The sequence below is a fragment of the Molossus molossus genome, unplaced genomic scaffold (genome assembly GCF_014108415.1).
Source record: "Molossus molossus isolate mMolMol1 unplaced genomic scaffold, mMolMol1.p scaffold_m16_p_9, whole genome shotgun sequence".
NCBI lineage: Eukaryota > Metazoa > Chordata > Mammalia > Chiroptera > Molossidae > Molossus > Molossus molossus.
Genome location: NW_023425403.1, coordinates 95,201,150 through 95,211,210, shown reverse-complemented (window position 1 = coordinate 95,211,210; position 10,061 = coordinate 95,201,150). Strand labels below are relative to the sequence as shown.

General features: G+C 37.6%; 1 non-coding gene across 1 annotated transcript; it reads right to left on the bottom strand.

Annotated features, from left to right (window-relative positions):
- Positions 1-9,347: 9,347 nt before the first annotated feature.
- LOC118623148 lies at positions 9,348-9,454 on the bottom strand. The gene has a single exon (XR_004958232.1). It is a non-coding gene; the product is annotated as a U6 spliceosomal RNA (small nuclear RNA).
- Positions 9,455-10,061: the final 607 nt, after the last annotated feature.

Sequence of the window (10,061 nt, the reverse complement as noted above, 5' to 3'; positions counted from 1 at the left end):
TGGTCCTGCCTGCCATCATCTTTTTCCTCAAATTCACAGCTCAGCTTTTCAACTGGGCCAAGAGTTTGGTGCCCTCAAAGCCTGTGCCTGTAGGAGCAGACCTCTGAAAGAATCTTGTTTTTTTTTAATCCTCACCCATAGGATATTTTTCTATTTATCTTCAAATAGAGTGGGAGGGAAAGAGGGAGAGGGAGGAAGGAAGAGAAAAACATCAATGTGAAAGAGACACATTGGCTGATTGCCTCCCGTACGACCTGACCAGGGCCAGGGACAAACCGCAACTGAGGTACATGCTGTTGATTGGAATTGAACCCGTGACTCTTTGGTCCACAGGCTGATGCTCTAACTGCTGAGCTAAACCAGCCAGTGCTAAAACAATCATTTCTTTTTTCTTTTTTATCCTCACCCGAGGACACTTTTGCACCTGTCTTCAGATAGAGCAGAAGGGAGAGAGGGAGGAAGAGAGAGAGAAGCATCGACACGAGAGAGAGAGAGAGAGAAATTTAGTAGTTTCCACCCACACGACCCCAACTGGAGCCGGGGACAAAAACTGCAGCCAAGGTTCATGCCCCTAGCAGGAACTGAACCCAGGACTCTCTGGTCCGCAGGCCGACTCTCTAAGCACTGAGCAAACCAGCCAGGGCAGAAAGAATCATTTTTTTGAGTAAGAGAATCTACTTTTGGTCTATAACCAATTAGAAAATGGAAGAAAGCAGTCCTAAATGATTGCTGATTGCCACGTGTCACAGAGCAGGTTCACAGCATACATAACTTCATTCAGACATAATTGTCCTTCTAATGTCTTCAGGGGCAAAATGGCAACTAAAGATGGCAAAGAGGAGGGTACTGAGGGCACAATTGAAGGCATTTTTTAAAAGCATTGAGTTATATTAATTAAATATTTTGTCAGCTCATTTAATTTCTTTTGTTGCAAGTCAGTAAAAAAAAAAAGAAAGGAGAAATTTTAAGAAAACTTAAAACACACATACACACACCCCTTGGATATTTTGATTGTTCTACATACTGTTATAGAAAAATCATGCATGGAAGGAAGGAAAGGTAACATACTTAGTGACTCTCTGGCCAAGCACCCTGCCAAACACTTTTTAAAGTAACTGCTTTCAGTTTCACAAATCCTGTGAAGTTTATTGCTGTTTTAAAGATGAGAAAACCAGGATTTAGAGATAATAAGTGACTTGCTTAAAGTCACAAAGCAAATGAGCAGTGAAGCAGGGATTCTAACCTCTCTGATGCAAATGCCCTTTCAATTTCACTTTGCAAAATGTGTCTGGAAGTAACTGAGCTCTGGTCTTGGTTATTCATTTACCAACTCATTGAGTGACTATGGACAAGGCCCCCTGTTTCTCTGGGACTCATTTCCCTTTAGTGCTACCTTGAATGCCCTCATTGCTCAGGGGTTCCCAAGTCATCCACTCCAAGGACACTTTCCTTCTTTTTCATATTTTTTCCTCTTGGAAGCCATGCAAGAGGGAAATGATAGCATCTCACCAAATTTGTATCTCTCATGTAATAAGTGATTTATTTACCCACTGTAATTTTAAAAATCCTGTATATCAGTAAAATTTCAGGGAGGAAAACAAAGCACTCTAGGAATTCTGAACAGAGAGAACTGGATATGAGAAACTGATTGAACAGATGATAGGAAAGCTGAAAGAGAGCACCCAGGGTTCCCAAGGCAAGGCGACCCAGAACATTGCAGGAGCAAGAAGCCGTTGCCATTCCTGTTGCTGAATGAATAGAGAAAGGAGATGTTGCTGATAGAGTCCAGCAGGAACAAGGACCACAGTGGAGGCTGCCTGATGGGATGGGACCCTAGAACTGTCCAATGAAAGTTTGAGTAGCTCAGGAAACACAACCAGTGAAGGAGGCATAGCCCAAGGCAGAGATTCCTGGTTTCTCCCCTTCTCCCATTCTCTAGACCTCCTCGGATGCCTACCATTAGCTTAACCTACTCAGAAATCAGTGTGCAAGCAAACCTGGGAAATGTAGTTCCCTTTGATACAGAGCAGAACAGGGAAGGTAGACAATGGCTTAGAGAGCAAGAAAGTAAATGATCGACAGAATACATTTAACTGATAATCAGAGCTTCTGATCAGCATATGAAAACAAAGTGACCTAAGGAACTAGATAGAACTCTGGTCACAGGCAAAGCAACTTAATATCTTATTTAGCCCATGAACTTTACCTCACATTAAATGTGCACTTTATATTAGGTTTCTTGAAGTAGTCCTTATACCCTTTGGAACCCTTCAGTGATCGGGAACACCAGTGGGGGGATCACAATTCACCAATCTGCTTTCCTGATTCTAATAAAATGAACAGCTCTAGACTCAAAGGACAATGAGAAAGAAAACTGGATCCTAATTCTAACCCTACCTAAAGTGACCCTCAGAAAATATCTTCCCTTTCTTTGTATCTCAGTCTTCCTGAATGCTAATGAGTGGTCAAAATCACTACTAATTTCTAAAATTACAAATTACAGGGTCATAAAATCGCTACTAATCTCCAGAATTACTAAATGAGGTTATGTAATAGAGTTCTAATTTTTTTCAGAGAGTTTTTATTATCAGACAAAGAGTTAAAATAATGCTGAAGACCTCAATTAGCAGAAGAAACCCCCAGATGGGCGTTTTGACAGCTGTCATTCAAGATACTTTTCAAAGAACCACAGGTGCTCTGTGGCTTTGTCCTGGAATCTGTTGATGCTAATCCCAGGACAGAGCCTGTGTTTAAGTGATTGCATATTTCATTTCATGCTGCCTCCCTCTTCATCAGCCCTACCTTGGGGTCATTAAGTTTTCAGGGAACCATGGAAATAGAAGTGATTATAAACTTAAAGACAGCAATTTGGTATACAGATGATGTATTATAGAATTGTACACCTGAAACTTGTATCATTTTATTAACCAATATCACCCCAATAAATTCAACTAAAATTTTTTTTAATTAAAAAAAAAGAGGGAGTAGGGAAGAGGGAAAGGGTATTTAGTATTCTTACCCTACTTAATTAGGCCTTGGTAGTAAGGTCATTTTGCAGATGCATAATATAAGGAATAAAGTGTCCCAAATTCTAGTCTTAAAAGTTATTACCTGCTTGCCCTTTAATAGCATCTTATAGCAAATTGCTGTCTTTCAAGTAGAGTTCTACATTTACTCACACTACACCCAGAAAATGCACTGTATTTCACAAAGTTTAAAATGTACACTTTTTTACATTTTAACATCTCTAAAATTGACGTGTATCTTCCCATAATGTGCCATAGTTTACCTGATAGCTATGATGGTCAATTCTATGTGTGAACTTGACTAGGCTACAATCCCCAGCTATTCAATCAAACACTAATATAGGTGTTATTATTAAGGTATTTTATAGATGTGATTTTAGGACATAATCAGTTGATTTTAAATAAAAGAGATTATCTTAACCTAGATGGGCCTGGTACAATCTGTTGATGAAAGGCCTTAAGAGCAAAGCTGATGAAGAAGCAATTTTGCCTGTGGAAACAGCTTCAGCTCATGCCAACAGCTGCAGCCTTCTCTACCAAACAACTGCCCTCAGTATTTCAGACTTGCCTAGCTAACTCCTACAATCGCACAAGCCAATTTCTTGCAGTAAATCTCTTAATATACATCTCCTACTAGTTCTGTTTCTCCAGTTGAACCCTGACTGATACAGCAGTTTTTTCCTTCCTCAGTAATTCATACCAAAAAAAAATGTTTTTTTCTATTAGTCAATGGCATCTTTGCTTTGACAAAATATAGGAAATTATATTTTCTTTCCATAACCCATATGATCTTCATAAGCCCCTATCCCCTAAAGAAAGCTGGAAAAAAATGAAAAGCCTTTCCAATCCAGCAAACTTCATTTGATGCTATAATGAAGCATTTGATTAATGGCTTGATCTATTTGGGTAAAATCTCCTCTCCCTCCCAATCCTCATGGTGGCTGGTTGAGGTAGCAGCAATAATCATATGTGACAATGATAGAGGAGGAAAGGGGGTCCTCAGAGCCACATGGGTTACCTGGGTTCTCACTGAGTCTTTACTGCCAGAGCCTGATGAGCACAGACAGATGAGTGAAGAGGTACAAATGGGCATGCCTGGCCATTTGAGGACATGTGCTGACAGTCACTGTTGGAACCCATGATCTAAGTTATTTATCCTCATCTTTAAGCCCTTATCCAAAATGAACTATGTCCTATATCAGAGCCTCTTCTTTCCCATGATCCTAAACATCTCCACCTCCCCTCGCTTGGACATAAAGTAACTTAAAAGTCCTCTACATATCATTGACAGGCCCAGGGGATGCAGATTTGCTGACCTGAGCTCCAACACCACCTTTATTTACCCATAAGCCGTGCGGCCATAGTGCCAAGCCCATGCCGTACTTTTCCTGCAGGGCTTCAGTCTTCACCACACTGGTCCAAAGGAGCAAAAGCGTCTTTGGTTCCCTCATTCCAATATGGGTAAAACGTTTTAAAGCAACAAACCCTTCCCTGTTCCATGCTGGGCGCTAAGAGAAGAAGAGAAACAAGGACCCTGACTTTCTCCCTATTTCCATAATCCATCCAGATTGGAAGGGCAAACTTTGCTTATTTCTCTCTATATCATCATGTCTTCCTTCTACCCAAGAGCAGTAAGATTCTAGACTCAGCCTACAGAGGCAGAACAGGAATCTTCTGAATACTACAGAAGAAACTGAATGATTTGAGTCCTCCAGATCAAATTCTTAATAGGTTATTGATATTTTTTAAAGCCCCATTTGTTGGTCTTTTGAATTCATCATTTCAGTAAGTGGGAAGCCACCATAATATCAAAATTTACAATAGATGAAAATACACAGTCTTCTATCAATTTATCAAGTCAAGAAGACTTGGATTGACTGAGTTTTATTGAATCAATAATGGGTGGCAAACAGAACAGCAAATTTGGATTCTGCCACTTTGAAATGTAAAAAGTGATTTATAAATTTAACAGTGCTATGTATATACAAGGTATTCGTGTTACTCTTTCTGAAATCAGTGAAAGTCTTGCTTCACTAATTTTTAAAATTATATTACTTAGAACAACTTCTTAAATACTGCTGGTCTAGAGCTAATTTTTCCAGCTAAAGAAATCTATGATCTCATTACTGTCACCAGCAGCAAAATTATTTTTATTACTTACTAGATGAAATATGTTTCTTGTTTCAACAGCTAGGCAGCTTGACATTTCTTTTTCTTCTTCTTCTTTTTTTTTTTTTTTTTGGTATGGTTTGTAATAATCTGAGAAGGATTAAACAGATTTTTTAAAAACAAATTATATACAATGCCATAAGAAAATGAGTTATAGCTGATTTGTTCAGTCTGCCATTTGAAATAAAATGTGTGTTTCTTCACTTTTCAAACACTGAAGATATTCTATAGTATTCTAGAATTTCATCAAGATCTAATAAGTACTAAGAAATTACAGAAATTTCCATTGCTCCAAGTGATAACTGTAGGCTACAGGACTCCTAGTGATTTTTAGTACTAAGAGAAGTCATATACTTCCTAAACTTGATGATGCTCAGAAAGGCTAAAATGGTTGGGTAACAAGAGCAAAGCCTACCCTTCATAAATCAGAAGTTGTGCTCATATCATTGCCACTCTTGAAAGCAGACAAATCCTAGATCAAGTTAGGCAGGCCCTTTATACTTATTTATCTGAGCCCCATAAAAAACCTTCACCAGTCACACAGACAAGCACACTTAATGTGTGTTTTTTTAAAATGTTGCAAACCGCCCGGCCAGTGTTGCTCGGTGGATTGAGCATCATCCCATAGACTGAGAGGTCCTGGTTTGATTCCTGGTCAGGGCACATGCCCGGGTCGTGGGCTCCATCCCAGTGGGGGTTGTGTAGGAGGCTGCCAATCGATATGTCTCTCTCACAGCAATGTTTCTATCTCTCCCTCCCTTTCTCTCTTTCTAAAAAAGAAAAAAATATCAATAAAAACATATTTAAAATGTTGCAAACCATACCCAGAAGGGCTGTGAGCTGCTTTTCTGAATCTAAGATGGGGTCTTCTGCTATCATTGCTAAGGATGGTCATTTGAAATGCACAGATCTGTCCAACACCAGCTTTCATCTGTGTCTGCATCTATTGCAACTGCTGTAACTTACCTTGCTACAAGCCTGCTCAGCACGGTAGGTTGGTTTAATTATTTTTATTATCAGCTGGGTAGAGAAATATTTCGTCTGGATTCTCCACTTAGTGCTTTATTTGGTAATTTGTTTTAGAATAAATGAAAAAAAAAATTTTTTTCCAGGAGCCGGGGCCTCTAGACACAATCTGTTTTTAAGTAGAACGGGTACAAGCAAGGCCTTGATAAGGCTTTTTGGCCATCCCAGCAGTGAGCCTGCTCCAGACACCTGCATGGGGACACTTATTAATCTCCTCAGGGTGCCATGGAGAAAGATATATTTGATGTTTAGAGATAGATAAAGGTCATATGGAGCCAACTGCACTACACTAGAGTTCTGAGATCAAAAGAATAAAATGAACTGAAAATAGAATAATTTTCTTGTGTGGTTCACTCACTGACTTTAAAAACAATTGAAAGGTAGAGATTTAACAAAGTATTTGAGTACTAAACTCATGGCAGACACTCAAAAAAATATTTTATTATCCTAATAACTAAAAAAATAAAATCCCCTTGGACTGAATATATAATCTTGCAAAGACACTGATTTAAACAGCCATATTGATTTGAATTGACTAATTCTGAAATTTTAGTTACTAAATGGTTTGATGACTTTACAATTTCATTGTCTCCATGCCTAAAAGAAAACAAGTAAATAAAAAAAATTAAAAAAAAAAAACTATTAGAAAATACTTTCTACACCTTCAGACATGGGCGCTGTCTACACATATCCTAGTTTTGATCTACACATATTATTAATGGTTGGTCAATGTCTGTTGATTTGAAAGTTTCTTGTGTAGTGTTATTCAGAAAACATAAACAGCACAACCAAATCACAGAAAGTCTTAGCAATAATACGAGGTGAACAGCCGTAGAGGATTTCCTTGATTGAAAGTTTCATGCATGTCAGCAAAGTGTCATGGTTACCAAAAAAAGCAAATGCAATCTCAGGCTTCAGGAACCAAAGTCCAGTGTTCAGAGGGATGTCTGCCAGAGTCCTGCTCAAATTTATACTGACAAATGAACCTAGAATAACATACTCACTTCTGTGCACACTGAAGCACAGCATAGAGGGTGACTGGCACCGTGAGAGAAACAGAACCCCCAAAATATGAAGAACAATTGCCGGACTTAAGGAAACCACCTGGATAGGGGAAGTCTTGTGGGACATTTGATGACTCACCATTATCTACAAGGTTTAAGGAAGAAGAGAGACTAGATTTATTGTATTTTCTTCTTGAAGCAAAGGAAGGTATAAAAGTATAGAAAGGTACACTTGAGTTAGTATTAAAAACTTTCTGAAAATTAAAATGGTTTGAAAATAGAATGAGATGCTTAGTAGGATAAAGAAGGGCCATTAAAGGAGGTGTTTAGGTGGAAATTACATGACTATTTATCAAAAATATTATAAAAACCACAGGTGATTGTCCTGGAAGACATCTAAGAACCTTTCTCATAACCCTTAATTCTAAGTACTATCTGTGACCCTTACTGCACATGCTATATGTACATATATTTTTTACACAAGCAGTGGATTTATCTAAACTCATTAAAAATACTAAGAGAAAAATAATAATCTGTTACTCACTTCCTGACATAACTGTTATTTACCATTTATCACTATGAAACTTTCCTGTGGTTTTTCTGTTCAGTTTTACTACTAAGTAAAAAATAACTGAAACATTAGTTGAGTTGAATGCCTAATATTCAGAAGTTGCTGGCAAAGACTTACTCTGCACATATGATGTGTTTGGCACTGCACTCAACACATGAAAAAAAATGAATAAGGTATAGTCTCCTCCTATAAGATGTTCATCAGCTAAAATGTTAAATAACACCTGAACAAAATTGTAATATATTTATTAAAAAGCCAGAAGCCATAGAATCTAGAGAAGGGGCCCTTCATCCTACCCAGTTTGAGGGAAGACTTTCTGGAGAGAATGATGGCTTATCCAGCAAGAGTCAACCAAGTTAAAAAAACAGTAAAACAAAAACAGGAGTATTCCACAGAGAAGGATTGTTGTGAAATGTTGAGCAGCACAGAGTGTGAAAGAATTACTAGAGTATAAAATGTCAAGTGCAAAGCAGGGAGGGGAAGGAAATGAGTCTGGGGAGACCAAGAGAAGGCAAAGCACAAAGGGCTTATGTAACTATTGCTTAGGATCTGGGGGACTTCCACAACAGGACCACAATCAGGGAGGTGGCAAGGTTAGATCTGCATTTTAGTAAAACAATCCGGCTATAATGCCAAGGATAGTAAACTTAAATTTTATAAATCAGAAAACCTATTTGAAGAATGAAGTTTTATCCACATGTATTATTGAAGGTTTAATTTTGAAATTTCACAGATTAAATCCTAGGTTAAGTTATTTTAACATCCTAGATTAAACACACAAACGCAGACACAAGCAAAACAAGGACAGAAGAAGTAACTGCTCACATTGGTCCTTCTGTGATCCATATCTCTCTCTACTTCCCACTTACTCAACTGTCCCAGGAACAAGAGGGTTAATCAAACACAGCTGTTTCTCAGAAATCCATCTTTTTCAGAAATACATCTGGAAACTGCCATTCATCATCCTGCTCCTAATGAGCAGAAAGACAAAAGTAGAAACCTGTCCTTGAAGAAATAGAGATGGGAGATCTTTTTTTATTTTTAACTGATGAAAAGCTACTTCTAATTTTTGCTTTTGTTTTTTTCATAAAGTGTTCATATCACCATAAACTGGTGGGGAAGGAGAAATCTAAGGTTCGAGTCACTATCAGAGAAGACTATTCTTACTACCGATCATTCGTTTGAAACTAGAGCAAGATAATGGTAGTATCATACAACTTAAGATCATCTCTGTAAGTCTCTGAGACGTATCTGGCTTTACCTTATTGGGTTCCTCCATGTAAGACACAAATGAAACTCCTGATTTGCTTTATCTTATTTCTTCAGAATGGAATCCTTCGTTCATTAAACATACAACAACTCTGTTACTCTCTTCTTCTTTTCATCCTTGAATACGCAGTGTTGGTGATAGAGACTCTGTGTTCCAGAGTCTATTATATTCTACTCCCATTTAATTCAGTTAATATTCTCCCATTTAATATAAAATACTCCCATTTAATTCAGTTAATATTCTTTTTTTTCTTTTTTATTAATTAATTTTTGTTACAGATGAAAAATATGGAACGCTTCACGAATTTGCGTGTCATCCTTGCGCAGGGGCCATGCTAATCTTCTCTGTATCGGTCCAACTTTAGTATATGTGCTGCCGAGGCGAGCACTAACTCAGTTAATATTCTTAACAGTTTGGTGCAAAGTAACTCAGTCATGTTCTCCACACTAAGTTTCTCAAATGTTCGTATATATGAATAAAACAATTTTTTTTTTAAAAAAGCAAAAACTAACTTATACTCTTTTATAATTCCGTGACAAAGCCACAAAAAAAACTAAACATGAAAAAAAATTTCCAGCAGCTTGGAGGGCAGGAATTTTGCAATAATTTGCAAATGCTTCATAAGTTTCACTAAAGCTTTCTCACTATTGAACCCAGGCAAACAAGAAGAAAACTACTATAAACATTTCCACCAAATAAAGGCAGATGCTTCTCCTTTTTTTTTTTTTTTTTATCTCTAATCTCTGAATTCTATTATTTCCCACACAAAGGTTTAATAACACAGAGCTGTGGGAAGCCTTAAAATTTTGTTAGTACATCTATCCAACATAGTCTAAGTATCTGTCTATTGGAATAATTATGGTAACATTCATTTTTCATCATAAACAGATTTTACACTTAAGGAGACAAAATTTCACATGGAAACTTCCAGGCACAGAAGGAAGCCTGCAATCTAAGGGAGGATGCACAGGCAAAACTTTGTAGGAAAGCTGGAC